This window comes from Salvelinus sp. IW2-2015, linkage group LG9 (genome assembly GCF_002910315.2).
Source record: "Salvelinus sp. IW2-2015 linkage group LG9, ASM291031v2, whole genome shotgun sequence".
In the NCBI taxonomy this organism is placed as follows: Eukaryota; Metazoa; Chordata; class Actinopteri; order Salmoniformes; family Salmonidae; genus Salvelinus; species Salvelinus sp. IW2-2015.
In genome coordinates this window covers 1,133,381-1,152,736 of record NC_036849.1, presented here as the reverse complement: position 1 = coordinate 1,152,736, position 19,356 = coordinate 1,133,381, and the positions used below count along the sequence as shown (strand labels likewise).

The following is a 19,356-nucleotide window of genomic DNA, read 5'->3' as shown; positions in this document are numbered from 1 at the left end:
TGGAGAACCTGAACCCTAGGACCATGCCCCAGTCCATCTGGCCGTGCTGCTGCTCCAGTTTCAACTGTTCTGCCTGCGGCTATGGAAACCTGACCTGTTCACCGGACGTGCTACCTGTCCCAGACCTGCTGGTTTCAACTCTCTAGAGACAGCAGGAGCGGTAGAGATACTCTGAATTATCGGCTATGAAAAGCCAACTGACATTTACTCCTGAGGTGCTGACCTGTTGCACCCTCGACAACCACTGTGATTACTATTATTTGACCATGCTGGTCATTTATGAACATTTGAACATCTTGGCCATGTTCTGTTATAATCTCCACCCAATACAGCCAGAAGAGGACTGGCCACCCCTCAGCCTGGTTCCTCTCTAGGTTTCTTCCTAGGTTTTGGCCTTTCTAGGGAGTTTTTCCTAGCCACCGTGCTTCTACACCTGCATTGCTTGCTGTTTGGGGTTTTAGGCTGGGTTTCTGTACAGCACTTTGAGATATCAGCTGATGTAAGAAGGGCTATATAAATACATTTGTTTTGATTTTAACAAGATATCTCTCTCTCTAAAGTGTGAAGTCAGCTGCGATTCCTCCCTCCCTCACCCCCTTCTCTCTGTCTCCTTGGTCCAGCCTCTCTGTCTCTCAGAGTCAGAGTCAGTATGAACAGTCAGTCAGCGTGCGTCCAAGAGGATGTGTGTTTGTTGATAGAGCTTAGAGAGATCACAGACTGACTGGCTGGTTGGAGTCGTTCTGCTGACTCATTTAATACAGTCTCCCCGTCTCTGTAACTGCAACACAGACACACCGTTAACACTTCTAGAAATGGTACTGACTTACTTCTAAAAACACACACAGGCGCATGTAGTCACACACCTTTTTACCCAATGTTTGCTAAGAGTCGGTAGCAAGCTGATTAGTCGGCTGTTAAAACCAGTAATGGGTGCTCTGCCATTCTGGGTAGCGGAATTACTTTGGCTTCCCTCCAGGTCGAAGGAGAGGGATGGAGGGAGAGGGATAGTGTTAAAGGAAAGGAAGGGTAGACAGAGTGTCTGGTCTGTAGACTGTAGACTAATATGTAGACTAATTCCAGGATCAAAGCAGCCAGTCTGGTCTCTGGTCATCAGTAGTTCAGTATGCCAGACAGAAGTAGAGAACATTTTGTCTGAACCAGCTACACTTATCTCGCCTTTTAAGGGAAAAAAAAGAACTAAATATACCTGACAAAATATTTAGACCGTAGTGTTTGGGTGAGTGCATACAATGCGATTTCTCGGTAAACAAATTAACAGACTTTCAGAATGCTTATAGAGAGGGGCACCCAACATGTACTGCACTTACACAAATGACTGATGATTGGTTTAAAGAATTGAAACAAAGATTATTGTGGGAACTGTGCTGTTAGATTTCAGTGCAGCCTTAGATAGTATTGATCATACAACATATGTTTTTTTCAACAACAGGTTATGGCTTTTCAACCTCTGCCATATTGTGGACTCAGAGATATCTATCTATCTATCTATCTATCTATCTATCTATCTATCTATCTATCTATCTATCTATCTATCTATCTATCTATCTATCTATCTATCTATCTATCTAATATAACACAGAGGGTTTTCTTTAATGGAAGCTTCTCTAATGTCAAACATGTAAAATGTGGTGTACCGCAGGGTAGCTCTGCTGGTCCTCTACTCTTTTTACCAATGACCTGCCGCTGGGAAAGACTAACAAATTAAATATCACATTTACATAAGTATTCAGACCCTTTACTCAGTACTTTGATGAAGCACCTTTGGCAGCGATTACAGCCTCGAGTCTTCTTGGGTATGACGCTACTAGCGTCCCATTCTTCTCTGCCTCGAGTCTTCTTGGGTATGACGCTACTAGCGTCCCATTCTTCTCTGCAGATCTGGCCATCTAGGCTTGTCACCTAAAACACTCACAAACTTTTACAGATGCACAAATCGAGAGCATCCTGTCGGGCTGTATCACCGCCTGGTATGGCAACTTCTCCGCCCACAACCGCAAGGCTCTCCAGAGGGTGGTGAGGTCTAAACAACACATCACTGGGAGAAAACTACCTGCCCTCCAGGACACCTACACCACTCGATATCACAGGAAGGCCAAAAAGATCATCAAGGACAACAACCACCCGAGCCACTGCCTGTTCACCCCACTATCATCCAGAAGGCGAGGTCAGTACAGGTGCATCAAAGCTGGGACCGAGAGACTGAAAAACAGCTTCAATCTCAAGGCCATCAGACTGTTAAACAGCCATCACTAACAGAGTGGTTGCTCCAACATACAGACTCAAATCTCTGGCCACTTTAATACATTTAATACAGGTATCACTAGTCATTTTAAATAACGGCACTTTATATAATACATATCCTACATTACTCATCGCATATGTATTTACTGTTTTCTATACCATCTACTGCATCTTGCCTATGCCGCACGGCCATCGCTTATCTATATATTTATATGTACAAATTCTTATTCATCCTTTTACATGTGTGTATTTGTGTGTATAAGGTAGTTGTGAATTTGTTAGATTACTTTTAGATATTACTGCACGGTCGGACCTAGAAGCAAAAGCATTTCGCTACACTCGCATTAACATCTCCTAACCATGCGTATGTGACCAATAAAATTTTATTTGATTCTAGATCTTCTCAAGCTCTGTCAGATTGGATGGGGCGCGATGCTGCACAGATATTTGCAGGTCTCTCCAGAGATGTTCGATCGTGTTCAAGTCCGGGCTTTGGCTGGACCACTCAAAGACATTCAGAGACTTTTCCCGAAGCCACTCCAGCGTTGTCTTGGCTGTGTGTTTAGGGTTGTTATCCTGTTGGAAGGTGAATCTTCAACCCCAGTCTGAGGTCCTGAGCCCTCTGGAGCAGGATTTCATCAAGGATCTCTGTACTTTGCTCTGTTCATCTTTCCCTCCAGACATAACGCTTGGCATTCAGGCCAAAGAGTTTAATCTTGGTTTCTCATTATCGGAGAGTCCTTTAGGTGCCTTTTGGCAAACTCCAAGCAGGCTGTCATGTGCCTTTTACAGAGGAGTGGCTTCCGTCTGGCCACTCTGCCATAAAGGCCTGGTTGGTGGAGTGCTGCATAGATGGTGGTCCTTCTGGAAGGTTCTCCCATCTCCACAGAGGAACTCTGGAGCTCTGTCAGAGTGACCATCGGGTTCTTGGTCACCTCCCTGACCAAGGCCCTTCTCCCCCAATTACTCAGTTTGGCCAGGTGGCCAACTCTAGGAAGAGTCTTGGTGGTTCAAAACGTCTTCCATTTAAGAATAATGACCACTGTGTTCTTGGGGACCTTCAATGCTGCAGAAGGTTTTTGGTCCCTTTCCCAGAGCTGTGCCTTGACACAATCCTTTCTCGGAGCTCTGCGGACAATTCCTTTGACCTCATGGCTAGGTTTTGTGTGTATGTACTGACATGTAGGCTATGTGACGTTTTAAATTGATGTAGTTCTGTCCTTGAGCTGTTCTTGTTTATTAATGTTCAGGATTATTTAATGGTTCATGTTTTGTGTGGACCCCAGGAAAAGTAGCTGCTTCTATCACAACAGCTATTAGCGATGCTAATAAAATACCTCTACCCCTTCATCCTTCTCCCGATGCCTATCCTTTCATCCTTCTCCTTCTCCCTATGCCTATCCTTTCATCCTTCTCCCTATGCCTATCCTTTCATCCTTCTCCCTATGCCTATCCTTTCATCCTTCTCCCTATGCCTATCCTTTCATCCTTCTCCCTATCCCTTCTCCCTTCTCCCTATCCCTTCTCCCTTCTCCCTATCCCTTCATCCTTCTCCCTATCCCTTCATCCTTCTCCCTATCCCTTCATCCTTCTCCTTCTCCTTCTCCCTATGCCTATCCTTTCATCCTTCTCCTTCTCCCTATGCCTATCCTTTCATCCTTCTCCCTATGCCTATCCTTTCATCCTTCTACCTATGCCTATCCTTTCATCCTTTCTTCCCCTTCTCCCTATCTCCTTCTCCCTTCTCCCTATCCCTCATCCTTCTCCCTATCCCTTCATTCCTTCTCCCTATCCCTTCATCCTTCTCCCTTATTGCCTTCATTCCTTCTCCCTATGCCTTCATCCTTCTCCCTATGCCTTCATCCTTCTCCCTATGCCTATCCCCCCCTCTCCCTCCTCTCTCCCTCCTCTCTCCCTCCCTCTCCCCCTCTCTCCCTCCCTCTCCCCCTCTCTCCCTCCCTCTCCCCCTGTTAGAAGAGGAACTCTGATCCTGCTACCGTAAGACAAACCTGCTACAGTAAATCAGTCATCTTTAAGTGATACAGTATTTTGATATTTAAAAAAAGAGAAACCGAGAAAGAGAACGGGATGGGGAGAGAGAGAGAGAGCTGAGACAGAGAAGAGCATACTGTACCTACAAACCATGAAATGATGGGGTATTGTGTGTAGGACAGTTACACAAAATCTAAATTTAATCAATTTCAAATTCAGCCTGTAACAACAAAATTTGGAAAAATAAATGGGGTGTGAATACTTTCTGAAGGCACTGTAAATGGCATGTTAGACACTTTTTTTTTGCAATTTCACTTGGTTTTGAGAATCTTACCCCACCAGCAATAGACTTCCTCACGCTCTTTCTGAAGTTGCAGGGGCAAAGGAAAAACCTGAACAATAGTTCCAAGAACACCCAAATACATCATTTTTTAGAGATGTGACAACGGAGTCCATGCAACTTATGTGACTTAAGCAAATTTGTACTCCTGAAATGATTTAGCTGTGCCATAACAAAGGGGTTGAATATTGACTCAAGACATTTCAGCTTTTCATAATTTTTTTACAGAATTAATTTGAATAATAATAAAATAAAAACAATTGAAAACATAATTCCACTTTGACATTACAGGGTATTTTGTGTAGGAGTGACAACATCTCAAAGAAAATGTGGGCGGTAACAACAGGGTATTTTGTGTAGGAGTGACAAAATCTCTAAGAAAATGTGGGCGGTAACAACAAAATGCGAATAAAGTCAAGGGGTGTGAATACTTTCTGAAGGCACTGTGCATTTTGTCAGGAAATTGCAGCACTGCAAAACAAGTATTTATTACCTTCCTTTCAGAGACTGTACCCATCCTTCTTTTTCATCTTTCATTCCTCCACTTAGGGTTCTGGTCAAAAGTGCACTGAGGGATTATAGGGTGGCATTGAGGTTTTGCACTATGACTGGCTGCAGATTCTATTCCAGCTGGCCATTTTCCTCCTCTTCAACAACCCGCCATGCTAATAGCTGTCTATCAACTATATGACTTAGAGAGGGAGCTCGGGAAACATGTCAAAGCGGCGTTTATTTGACTTTATTTATCCCATAAGCCCCTTAAAAGGAGGAGGAAAGGAGGAGGGGTGGAAGGCTTAGGGCCTAAATTAAGTGGCTTCAATTCCTACTGCGCTGGTGTGTGGGACTCTCGCAGGTTCCAGAAACAACAGCAGAATAGTCCAGATTATATAAATGCACACAGAAAATGGAAGGAAAGTTGGCCATCAGAAATGAAAGACTGAACCCCGTCACCCCCTCATCCTTCTTCTACCCTCTAGCTAACCTTCACTCCTAACACTAAACTGTTTTAATCCTGGCGAGAGGCGTGTCAACAACAAAGAGAGCCAAGTGACGGAAGATGCTAAAGTAGACCAAATGAGAACTTACTGGGATCCAAATAAAACAGATCTATCAGCCCCTCTGCCCATGTGAGTTCATCCAGTGTGTGTGTGTGTGTGCGTGTGTGTGTATATACGTAACATTATAATCCTGACAAGAGTATAGCGGAATCATGTAAGCCTTGTAACAGTTAACGGAAATCAAAATAAACAACATTTGGTGCTATCAATCGTCTGGGCCGATGTCTTATCTGTGCTAGATGCGTACTTTGGTGTTACTCCCCATCCCTCAAACCTGAGATACGAGTCTGGCCCGACACACTAAACCACGCTCGGACTAAACACTTCCTGGCTCACGCATACCAACTACGCATTGGTAGATTTATATGCACACAGTCTCCTTACTGGACGATTTATATGCACGCCATCTACTTATTGGTAGATTTACAACGCGCATTACAACCTCAGTCACACAAATACAGAGCGCCTTGTGTGTGTGTGTGTGTGTGTGTGTGTGTGTGAGCATAGATCTGTTTGGTAGGGTGAAATACTGCCTGCACCTAGCCCATTATTCCTCCAGTGTGTGTGTGTTTATGAGCGAGAGCGCCGTTCAGTCAGTCCCTCAGATTTATTCTTCTGTATTCCCCATTACTATTGTTGTGTTAGTGAGTGAGTATGCAGTGTGTGTGCCTGTGTGTTCTGTGTGTGTAGGAGTAATAGCTATAGGGTGATTCTCAATTCTTCCCTCGATTCCTTGTGTTCTCTGTCCTCAGAAACATCAGAGGGAAGTGAAAAGAGCATTTACGGGAACGATCTAACGTGTGTATTCTGTGTGCACGTGTGTGTGTGTGTGTGTCCGGGTGCAGATGCGCACGCGCGTGCGTGTGTAGCGTATTTTGGAATTCAGTACATGGATTAAAGCTGCAGGGTCCGGTCTTTCACTTAGCTCTGTCTGGTCTAGGAGTCACAGCTACTTTCCTATTTCACAATAAACTCAATTTCAGATAACAGATGCTGGGCAAACACCTACTGATGATGCCACTGTGTGTGTGTGAGAGAGAGAGGCATTGGGAGGATGAGGTGTGTTTCCTCGGCTAAGCACACTCCCGCTTCCCACTCAGAAGTCAAGAGAGAGTGTGTGTGTGTGTCCGTCTGTGTCTGTCTGTCAGCGGCAGGGGAACAGACAGGTACGGGAGGGTGTGTAATAAAAACAAAAACAAAGAACAGAACAGCATAAACACAGGATGACTTCGAAATGTAATCAAGTCGAGCAAGGTCTATATAATTATGGGATGTTCCAAATCAAAATGCTATTGTCATGGGAACCTAAGTGGCACTCAGTAGAACGCAATCATCTCAGAACTTCTGGTGGCAACATGGATGATAATTATCATAATGCTGTATACCACTCTGGCTTTGGAACACACACACGCACGCACGCACGCACGCACGCACGCACGCACGCACGCACGACTACACAAACAAGTTTGTGTTCCATGGTAAGCCCGGTAGAAGATAGACGGGACATGCTTTGTGGACTAGACAAGCAACACAGTGACATTTGAAAGGATTTGACTGACAGACCGAATTTCATGTGTTCCCAACAATTACCTAACAGAATGGATGTGCTTTTCTCTTTCTTCAATCTCTGTCTGTTCTCCCTTCATCTCTCCTTTATCGCTCTCCCTCTTTGTATTGCTGCTGTCGAGCGTCTTTCTTTCTTTCGCTTTTCTCCATCCTCTCCCTTCCATTGCTTTACTCTTCCACCCCCTACTCTTTCTCTTAGTCTCTCCCTTCTGTCAGTCTTTCCCCCCCCCATCTCTTACCTCCCCCCGTTCTCTCTCTCTCGCTCTCTCCCTCTCCCTCTCCGCTGGCAGCGGTGATTGCTGCTTCCTATTCAGACTCAAAGCTAGCATTTTTTCATGCCACAATAAATGTAAATTGCGTTCATTCCAATTCCCTGCTAATGTTGCCACTTTTGTTCTGTTTGGGAGCCTAACAAACCAACTGGAAGGAGCACTACATTGCCTCAGAGACGTGTGTGTGTGTGTGTGTGTCATCAGCTTCCACCAAGTATTTCTGTCACTTTACACAAGGATTTCTATAGAGTTCTTAGTGATTGGAAAAGAACAAGCCATACAAGGAAACGTGTAACTTTAGGAATTGCATAATGATCTTAACCAGGAGGGGATTGAATGTTTCTAATCTGGGTACCAGTCTTTCGAGCTAACAGTTCACTCCATGTCTTTGGCAAAGAGACTGGCCTTTCGGGAATCGCAACGTTCAATATGCAGCTGGATTTACAGTGCAGTTGCTCATTGGTTGTTGGAAAATATTTGTGTTTTTTTCCCATGTGGAGCCTCTAAAATAGAATTAGAATTATCAAAAAATATGTTTAGCTGTTAGCTAGGCAAGTTATTGTATTTTGAGGCTTAAGATCAAAGCAGAGGTTGGAATTGTGGTTGGAATTGCAGTATGTACTTAGTTTGGAATTGTGGTTGGAATTGCAGTATGTAATTAGTTTGAGAATTTAGACTAGAGCAAGAAACTTTTGACAGACTGGCTTATTCAGGACAAACAAGGATACCAACGTGTTCTGTGATGGAAAAAAAACATTTGGATAATTGTTGTGATTGGAGGATAGCTGTGAGGGTTATCGAATCAGGATCAACTCCTCTGTTCTCCTTGAGGTCATTAATAATTGAATGTTCATATTTGAAGGTGGCAGAAAGGCCGGTCTCTATTGCAATGACAAGGAGTGGCAAGAAGTAGAATGTTAGCTAAAGAGACTGGTAATTCAGGCTAGAATGTCTCTGCTGTAACCAAGAAGCTTGACCTTGACATCTTAGCTTGTAAGTTAGCAAACCAAATGGAAAGCTGGAGCCTTGCGCTGGATATAATTTATTTGACACATCTTAGATTTCTTATAATTAGCACGTACCCCCGCAGCCACAACCAGAAAAAGAATAATATACACACACACACACACACACACACACACACACACATACAGTTGAAGTCAGAAGTTTACATACACTTAGGTCGGAGTCATTAAAACTAATTTTCAACCACTCCACAAATTTCTTGTTAACAAGCTATAGTTTTGGCAAGTCGGTTAGAACATCTACTTTGTGCTTTACAAGTCATTTTTCCAACAATTGTTTACAGACAGATTATTTCACTTATAATTCACTGTATCACAATTCCAGTGAGTCAGAAGTTAACATAAACAAAGTTGACTGTGCCTTTAAACAGTTTGGAAAATTCCAGAAAATGATGTCATGGCTTTAGAAGCTTCTGATACGCTAATTGACATCATTTGAGTCAATTGGATGTATTTCAAGGCCTACCTTCAAACTCAGAGCCTCTTTGTTTGACATCATGGGACATTACCTATCGACATAACCTGAAAGGCCGCTCAGCAAGGAAGAAGACACTGCTCCAAAACCGCCATAAAAAAAGCCAGACTACAGTTTGCAACTGCACATGGAGCAAAGATTGTACTTATATATGTGGTGTCCAGCTGTGCTCTGGATACCATATGTGAACTGATTGACCCACATCTATCTTCAGAGCTCGTGCTGCTAGGTGACCTAAACTGGGACATGCTTAACACCCCAGCCATCCTACAATCTAAGCTTGATGCCCTCAATCTCACACAAATTATCAATGAACCTACCAGGTACCACCCCAAAGCCGTAAACACGGGCACCCTCATAGATATCATCCTAACCAACTTGCCCTCTAAATACACCTGCGCTGTTTTCAACCAAGATCTCAGCGATCACTGCCTCATTGCCTGCATCCGTAATGGTTCAGCGGTCAAACGACCTTCACTCATCACTGTCAAACGCTCCCTGAAACACTTCAGCGAGCAGGCCTTTCTAATCGACCTGGCCCGGATATCCTGGAAGGATATTGAACTCATCCCGTCAGTAGAGGATGCCTGTTTTTTTTGTTTTTTTAAATGCCTTCCTCACCATCTTAAATAAGCATGCCCCTTTCAAGAAATTTAGAACCAGGAACAGATATAGCCCTTGGTTCTCTCCAGACCCGACTGCCCTTAACCAACACAAAACCATCCTATGGCGTTCTGCAGTAGCATCGAACAGCCCCCGTGATATGCAACTTTTCAGGGAAGTTAGAAACCAATATACACAGGCAGTTAGAAAAGCCAAGGCTAGCTTTTTCAAGCAGAAATTTGCTTCCTGCAACACAAACTCAAAAAAGTTCTGGGACACTGTAAAGTCCATGGAGAATAAGAACACCTCCCAGATGCCCACTGCACTGAGGATAGGAAACTCTGTCACCACCGATAAATCCACTATAATTGAGAATTTCAATAAGCATTTTTCTACGGCTGGCCATGCTTTCCACCTGGCTACCCCTACCCCGGTCAACAGCACTGCACCCCCCACAGCAACTCGCCCAAGCCTTCCCCATTTCTCCTTCTCTCAAATCCAGTCAGCTGATGTTCTGAAAGAGCTGCAAAATCTGGACCCCTACAAATCAGCCGGGCTAGACAATCTAGACCCTTTCTTTCTAAAATTATCTGCCGAAATTTTTGCAACCCCTATTACTAGCCTGTTCAACCTCTCATTCGTGTCATCTGAGATTCCCAAAGATTGGGAAGCAGCTGCAGTCATCCCCCTCTTCAAAGGGGGGGGACACTCTTGACCCAAACTTCTACAGACCTATATCTATCCTACCCTGCCTTTCTAAGGTCTTCGAAATCCAAGTCAATAAACAGATTACCGACCATTTCGAACCCCACCCCGTACCTTCTCTGCTATGCAATCTGGTTTCAGAGCTGGTCATGGGTGCACCTCAGCCACGCTCAAGGTCCTAAACGATATCTTAACCGCCATCGATAAGGAAACATAACTGGGCAGTCGTATCATTAACCTGTGCCAAGGCTTTTCGACTCTGTCAATCACCACATCCTCATCGGCAGACTCGATAGCCTTGGTTTCTCAAATGATTGCCTCGCCTGGTTCACCAACTACTTCTCTGATAGAGTTCAGTGTGTCAAATCGGAGCCTGTTGTCCGGGCCTCTGGCAGTCTCTATGGGGGTGCCACAGGGGTCAATTCTCGGGCCGACTCTCTTCTCTGTAAATATCAATGATGTCGCTCTTGCTGCTGGTGAGTCTCTCATTCACCTCTATGCAGACGACACAAATCTTGTATACTTCTGGCCTTCTTTGGGCACTTTGTTAACAACTCCAGACGAGCTTCAATGCCATACAACTCTCCTTCCGTGGCCTCCAATGCTCTTAAATACAAGTAAAACTAAATGCATGCTCTTCAACCGATCGCTGCTGCACCTGCCCGCCCATCCAGCATCACTACTCTGGACGGTTTCTGACTTAGAATATGTGGACAAGTACAAATACCTAGTGTGTCTGGTTAGACTGTAAACTCTACTTCCAGACTCACATCAAACATCTCCAATCCAAAGTTAAATCTAGAATTGGCTCCTATATTCGCATCAAAGCATCTTCACTCATGCTGCCAAACATACCCTCGTAAAACTGACCATCCTACCGATCCTCGACTTCGGCGATGTCATTTTACAAAATAGCCTCCAATACCCTACTCAATAAATTGGATGCAGTCTTTCACAGTGTCATCCGTTTTGTCACCAAAGCCCCATATACTACCCACCACTGCGACCTTACTCTCTCGTTGGCTGGCCCTCGCTTCATACCTGTCGCCAAACCCACTGGCTCCAGGTCATCTACAAGACCCTGCTAGGTAAAGTCCCGCCTTATCTCAGCTCGCTGGTCACCATAGCAGCACCCACCTGTAGCACGCGCTCCAGCAGGTATATCTCTCTGGTCACCCCCAAAACCAATTCCTCTTTGGCCGCCTCCCTTCCAGTTCTCTGCTGCCAATGACTGGAACGAACACAAATCTCTGAAACACTTATCTCCCTCACTAGCTTAAAGCACCAGCTGTCACAGCAGCTCACAGATTACGCACCTGTACATAGCCCATCTATAATTTAGCCCAAACAACTACTTCTTCACCTACTGTATTTATTATTTGCGCTCCTTTGCACCCCATTATTTCTATTTCTACTTTGCAAATTCTTCCACCGCAAATCTACCATTCCAGTGTTTTACTTGCTATATTGTATTTACTTCGCCACCATGGCCTTTTTTTGCCTTTACCTCCCTAACTCACCTCATTTGCTCACATTGTATATAACTTATTTTTCTACTGCATTAGACTGTATGTTTGTTTTACTCCATGTTGAACTCTGTTGTTGTATGTGTCGAACTGCCCTGCTTTATCTTGGCCAGGTTGCAATTGTAAATGAGAACTTGTTCTCAACTTGCCTACCTGGTTAAATAAAGGTGAAATAAAATAAACATATATTCATACACACACACACACACACACACACACACACACACACACACACACACACACACACACACACACACACACACACACATATATATATATATATATATATATATATATATTATATATATATATATATATAATATGTATATATTATATATATATATATATACACAACACATAAATAAAGGCCAGATGTATTGCTTCTTTAATCAGAACAGTTTTCAGCTGTGCTAACATAATTACAAAAGGGTTTTCTAATGAACAATTATAAACAATTATAAACTTGGATTAGCTAACACAACGTGCCATTGGAACACAGTAGTGATGGTTGCTGATAATGGGCCTCTGTAGATATTCCATAAAAAAAAAAATCTGCCATTTCCAGCTACAATGGGCATTTACAACATTAACAATGTCTACACTGTATTTCTGATCAATTTGATGTTATTGGGGTGGGGACGCTAGAGAGCGTGGTTTGCTAGAGCTCCACTCAATTTTGAAACAAATTCATATTTATCTTAACATCTCACAACAGAAAACTTCAAACATTGTCTGGCAATATGACAAATGTAAAAGGCACTAAAGGGGGCGCTAAACAATATCATTTGAACGAGATACACAACGAACCAATTTCAACATCGCCGACCCATGAGGAGTTAGCTGAAGATGCTAACGTTAGCTCCCAAGAGTTCCCCACGGAACCTACTCAAAGTGACCTACTGGTTGCTATAAACTCCCTTAGCAAGAAGGTGGACACAAGGTTGGCTGATATCTCAAAGAGTATTGGGACTGAAACTGTGAAGGCAACTAAGGGAAGGGTGCATGAGGTTGAGCAGACAACAGTCGATCACGAGGCCAGGCTACAGGACATAGAGAATCAGTGCACAACGTTCAAAAATGACAACAAAACCCTGAAAGCCCGATTGGAAATGCTCGAGTTGCATTCAAGACGCCAGAACATCCGCATATTTGGGATCCAGGAGGACACTGAGAAAGGGAAACCCACTGGATTTGTCTCAGAGCTGATACAGGCATTGCTGGGGAGTGTACACTTCAAAACGGCCATCCTGATCGACCGCGCACACAGATCAGGCAACGAAGCCGGCCAAGGGCGCACTACCAAGACCATTCATCGTACGGCTGCACTATCCCCAGACCAGGGATCTCATCCTAAAGCTGGCTAGTCATAAGTTCCCCCTTAACTACAACGGAGCCAGGGTGTCTTTCCAACCGAGCTTCAAGCACCAGCTGTCAGAGCAGCTCACAGATCACTGCATCTGTATATAGCTCATCTAAATAGCTCATCCAATCTACCTCATCCCCATTCTGTATTTATTTATTTATTTATCTTGCTCATTTGCACCCCGGTATCTCTACTTGCACATTCATCTTCTGCACATTCTACCATTCCAGTGTTTAATTGCTATATTGTAATTACTCCGCCACCATGGCCTATTTATTGCCTTACCTCTCTTATCCTCTTATGGATCCCTTCACGCACCAATCCCTTTAGCGGGATTGATTTGACAACATCCAGTGAAATGGCAGCGCGCCAAATTCAAACTACAGGAATATCAATATTCAACATTCACGAAAATATATGTGTAATAGATCAAAATAAAGCTTAATGTCTTGTTAATCTAGCCTCTGTGTCAGATTTCAAAAAGGCTTTACGGCGAAAGCAGACTATGCGATTATCTGAGGACAGCGCCCCGCATACAAACACATGAAAATAATTTTTCAACCAGGCAGGTGCGACACAAAGGTCGCACCTGCCTGGTTGCAATCCCAAATGTCTCAGTGACACAATGAATGGTCGTTTTGTTCGATAAATTCCTTCTTTAATTCCTTCTTTATATACTCACAGACATTATTCTAACGGTTTTAGAAACTTCAGAATGCCTTCTATCCAAATCTACTAATTATATGCATATCCTCGCTTCTGGGCCTGAGTAGCAGGCAGTTTACTTTGAGCACGCTTTTCATCCGGACGTGAAAATACAGCCCCCTATCCCAGATAGGTTATCCTACCTCATTTGCACATGCTGTATATAGATTTTTCTACTGTATTGATTGTATGTTTGATTATTTCATGTGTAACTCTGTGTTGTTAACACAGCGATGGCACAATTTCCAAACAGCAAGACTCCTGGGCCTGATGGATATGTAATAGAATTCTATAAGAAGTACTGCGCCAGTCTAGCTCCACTTATGTTGCGAATGTTTAAACATTCCAAAGATAATGCCACACTCCCGCAAACACTGTATGAGGCTACAATAGCACTGATCTTGAAAAAAGATAGATTCCATAGAGATGTCGTCTTATCGCCCAGTGTCATTACTCCCCATAGAAAATAAGTCATTACTCCCCATAGAAGATAAGGTGTTGACAAAGATATTGGCAAACCGATTGAAAAAATATGTGTGACATCATACACCCTGACCAGACAGATTTTATCCCGGGCCGACATATATAATACAATTTGAGACGCTTTTTCAACGTAATATATCATGATCATAAAGTTGAGGGAGTGGCAATTGCTCTTGACGCAGAGAATTCATTTGATCAGATTGAGTGGAAGTATATGATGTCGGTTCTGGATTGTTTCAGGTTTGGAAAGTCATTCCGTCTGTTCAAGGGCTGCCGACAGGGGTGCCCTATTTCGCCTGCTCTCTTCGCTATAGCCATGGAACCCCTTGCTACTCTCATTCGTGCATGTGCCGATATAGCTCCGGTTAAAATAAAAGAGATGCAGCACTAAATTTCCCTATATGCAGACGATGTTCTTTTGTTTTTATCCCAAGCTTAAAACTTCTATTCCCCCCTTACTTAACTTGAAAAATATATTTGGCTCCTTCTCTGGCTACAAGATGAACTGGCAACAAAGCAAATTGATGCCAATATCACGGCCTGTGGAGATGCAATTTCTGCTATCTACCCCATTTAGAACAGTGATGGACAAGTTCACAACCTTGGCATTGTAGTGACAAGAGACCTTGATCAGCTATTGAAAGCGAATTGGAACATTTATAAGCTTAAACAAAATTTAGATTTTTGGAAAAATCTGCCTCTCTCCTTGGTTGGTCATATAAATGCTACTAAAATGGTTGTCCTACCCAGGTTTCTTTACCTTTTCCAATGTCTACCCGATTTCATACCAAAAAACTATTTTAAGAAACTGGATTCAATAGTAATTCCATTTTTATGGGATAACAAGGCAGCCAGAATTTCAAATAAGCATTTATGCAAGTACAAGATAGAGGGGGGCTTTGGCCTTCCTCACTTTCTGGAGGGAAAGTTTACCTGGGATGCGACAGAATGATATGCCTTCATGGCTTTGGATTGAGCAGGCCTCCTGTCAACATTACTCACGCCCTGCACTTGTTAATAGTCCAGCATATGTGAAAAAAGCCACTTACGACTCTAATCCAGTCATTTGTCATACTCTTAGGATCTGGAAACAGATGAGGTATTTTCTTAATATTGGATTGGATGATAGGGTGTTTTCACAGTGGAGGGAGAAGGGGCTCACAACAATTGGTAATTTATATATTGATGGTCAGTTTGCTTCATTTCAACAATTACAGGGTACGTTTAACATGCCAACAACACATTTTATCAGATACCTCCAAGGACACAGTAAGGCATTAAGCCAAATAATCCTACATTAGATAGCCTGATCCTTGTCAAACCCCATTCAAAAGGGTCGGTCTCTAGACTGTATGATGTGCTACAGGCCCACATAGAGGTATACACAGACACCATTAAAAGGGCTTGGGAACAAGAACTTGGTTCAGAAATCTCAGATGAGGACTGGGTAGAAGCTCTCAGATGAGGACTGGGTAGAAGCTCTCAGATGAGGAAAAATGGTAGAAGCTCTCAGATGAGGACTGGGTAGAAGCTCTCAGGTGAGGACTGGGTAGAAGCTCTCAGATGAGGACTGGGTAGAAGCTCTCAGATGAGGACTGGGTAGAAGCTCTCAGGAATATAAACCACAGTTCAGTGAATGTCAGACACAACCTTGCACAGTTTAAGGTGATACACAGGTTACATTAGTCAAAAGTAAAACTGCATAAAATATTCCCGGACACCTCACCACTGTGTGAGAGGTGCAAGCAGGATGAGGGGACGTTGACCCACTTATTTTGGACATGTCCTAAGTTACATGCTTAGCTCTCATTTTTGATTACTTATCTAAAGCCTTTGATAGAGTTCTAGCCCCAGACCCAATGATCGCTCTGTTTGGTACAGTTAACCAGGAGGGGAAGGCTGTCTCTCTTTGTACTCTATTAGCCAAAAGGCTCATATTGCAATTTTGGAAATTGGGAGACCTACCTTTGAAATGTGGCTACGGGATTTAGGGAATGTAATACATATGGAACAGATTCAATACAATACCTCCAATATAAGTCCAATGTTTTACAACATATGGCAGCCGATACTGGATAAATGGTCTAGTCCCGCTTCATAACTGGGCTGACGATCTGCTGCTACTCTGTGCTGTACTCCACTCAATATTTATTTTTGGCTTGACTACATTGCTTGTAATGACTATATGCTCTCTTCTTATACATGTACCACCTAATAGGATGTTGTTTTATTTTGTGTATGTGTGAGTTAAGTTCTGTTTTGTCCTCTAAATTGGCCATCCCATTCAACAGTACAATGAATGTCATCGTTTGTGTTGCTGTCTTTTTTTGGGGGGGGGGGGGAAATAATAAACATATTATATAAAAAACATGTTGATGTTATTTTAATGGACATAAATGGCTTTTCTTTCAAAAACAAGGACTTTTCTAAATGACCCCAAACTTTTGAACGGTAGTGTGTGTGTGTGTATGCATGTATATATATATATATAAATATATATTTTAACGGTATTGAAAATCTACCATCTGTATTTTGAAATACCCCAGTATACGGTATAAACATATATCGCCCAAGCCTAAATGCATTGCATAAGGAACTCACTTTTACAGATGAGGAAAGACAGCCAATCAGACAGAGTTTGGTACATAGAGCCAGGGCCATAGGGAGAGATCGAACAGAGAGAAATACAACAGGAGAGAGTCTGTCCTTATGACTGCTGGGCCCTCAATCCATCCTACCTCTCATATTATCGATCCTCCCTTTCTCTCTGCCCCTTTCTCTCCCTCTCCCTCCTTTCGTCTGATGAAAGCTCTCTCTCATCAGTCTCTCCCTGCCTCTGTAATTATGCGCCCCACTCGGCCCTGGTAGAAAAAAGCCACAGCACTGAACCCAGGCTTATTACTGAGACACACACACATTTAGTGGCTATAACAGAGCTCGTATCTGTTCTCTCTCAGATAGGAAGGCTCAATTGAAGTAGTGAATAACTACTATGTCCTAACGTTCAACATGTTGCGCTCTCAAATGGGATCTGACGCTAAATGCACAACAATACACTCCAGCTAGGTACGCTGGCCTCTCTCTTCCCTCAACCTTCCCTTCCTCTTCATTACACTCCTCTCCCCAAATTCTCTATTCTTACCTCCTCTCCCCTTCCATTTCCGTCCCTTCCCATCTCTCTCCTCCCTTGGGGCGACAAGTAGCCTAGTGGTTAGAGCGTTGGGCCAGTAACCGAAAGGTTGCTAGAACCAATCCCCGAGCTGACAAGGTAAAAATCTGTCGTTCTGCCCCTGAACAAGGCAGTTAACCCACTGTTCCTAAGCTGTCATTGTAAATCAGAATTTGTTCTTTAACTGACTTGCCTAGTTATATATATATATATTTAAAAATTCTTTCCTCTCTCCAGGGTGTACAGTGCGCTACACCAGGGGTTCTCAAAGTGGGTCAGCGGAGGTACTGCAGGGTGTCCGCAGCCAGATCAAAATATTATATATATGCAAAGCTGTCATCAAGGCCAAGGGTAGCTACTTTGAAGAATCGAAAATATTAAATATATTTTGATTTGTTAAACACTTTTTTGGTTACTACATGATTCCATATGTGTTATTTCATAGTTTTGATGTCTACAGTATTAATCGACCATGTAGAAAATAGTAAAAAAAAAAACTTGAATGAGTAGGTGTGTCCAAACTTTTGATTGGTACTGTAATGTTACATTTCATATGTTTATGAATATTACTAACATATTAGCCACATGTTGGCCAAGGGATCTGTGGAATAAGTTTAGAGGGTGTAATTTAATACAATGTGATATTATTAATCTAGAATTTATGTTCTTAAACCTGCGCAACATTGGTCTGGGAGGCTCTGGGAGGCTCACAGTAACGTTTCTCCAACAATCATCCATTATACAACTCAATACTTCTTCTGATGCACTGTAATGAAAGCTTTAAAACTGTAAAGTTCTCGCTGCCTCATAGCAAAATGTGTAGAATTGCAGGATATTAGTTTTAAAGCTGCAAGAGACCCGCCAAGAAGTTGCCCCAATCCCTCCTGCTCATTAAGCAACTTTTGCAAATTTTTTTGACGCCTGAGTGAGGGAAGTGCTGTAAATGAAGCGGACTCGATGTATTTTGAAAGATGAGACGTTAAGGGTTATAATAAATACAGCTTTGATGTCATACAAGCAAGTCAAACCTGTCACATTTCCACATCATAAAACTCACGTCAACGTTTAGGATCCCCATGTTTGATGTAGAGTTACAAGACGACATGGCGTCGTACCCTGGGTTGTTCTGAACGGAACAAGCCAACGGTCGTCTATTGTGGAGCACGCACGACTCTTTTCTATGCACGCCAAAATGACGATCGGTTTCTCCGAATTGCCCTATGAAAGCCTAACACTAAGATTGTATTTTATAAGTTCGCTAGTCATGTCAACAATCTTTAAAAAGATGCCAACATATACCAACTTTCCCCACGCCTCTCTGTCAACATACAAGGATTAGCAGATTCATTTGCTAATGTAAAAGGCTTTTCAGGAAAATAATAGAACATTGTTGGTTCAATATTTTGCTGATACGGTATTGAAAAGCTAAACAAAGTCGATGCTAAAACCAGCTGTGACCCAAAGCTAACAACACATTTAAGAGAGTGTCTAATTTAAAGACAACAGGCACATTGCAGATTGATCTTTAACACTGACAACACAGACAGCGGTAGTGTTCCGGCCCCATTTCGAATGTAGACAACTCAACCAGAGGCGGTTTGGCCATCTGACAATTCTGGCAAATGCCAGATGGGCTGGACAATTGTTTTGTTGGGTGGGCTTGTCGAAATTTGCACACACAAAATGTAATTTTTTTAATATAAAAATAAAACATTGAAAAAGTTAACGGAGGCACATGGGCCTGTTAAGATTTTTTTATATTTTTTTGCACAATTTCTTTGTTATACTAATCTTTAATGAGCCTGATCAGAG

At 42.8% G+C, this 19,356-nt stretch overlaps 1 protein-coding gene across 2 annotated transcripts in view; it reads right to left on the bottom strand.

Annotated features, from left to right (window-relative positions):
• The window catches only part of adck1 (aarF domain containing kinase 1), a 167,439-nt gene that overhangs the window by 6,568 nt on the left and 141,515 nt on the right, over nucleotides 1–19,356 (bottom strand). The gene's annotated exons all lie outside the window — the stretch shown is intronic.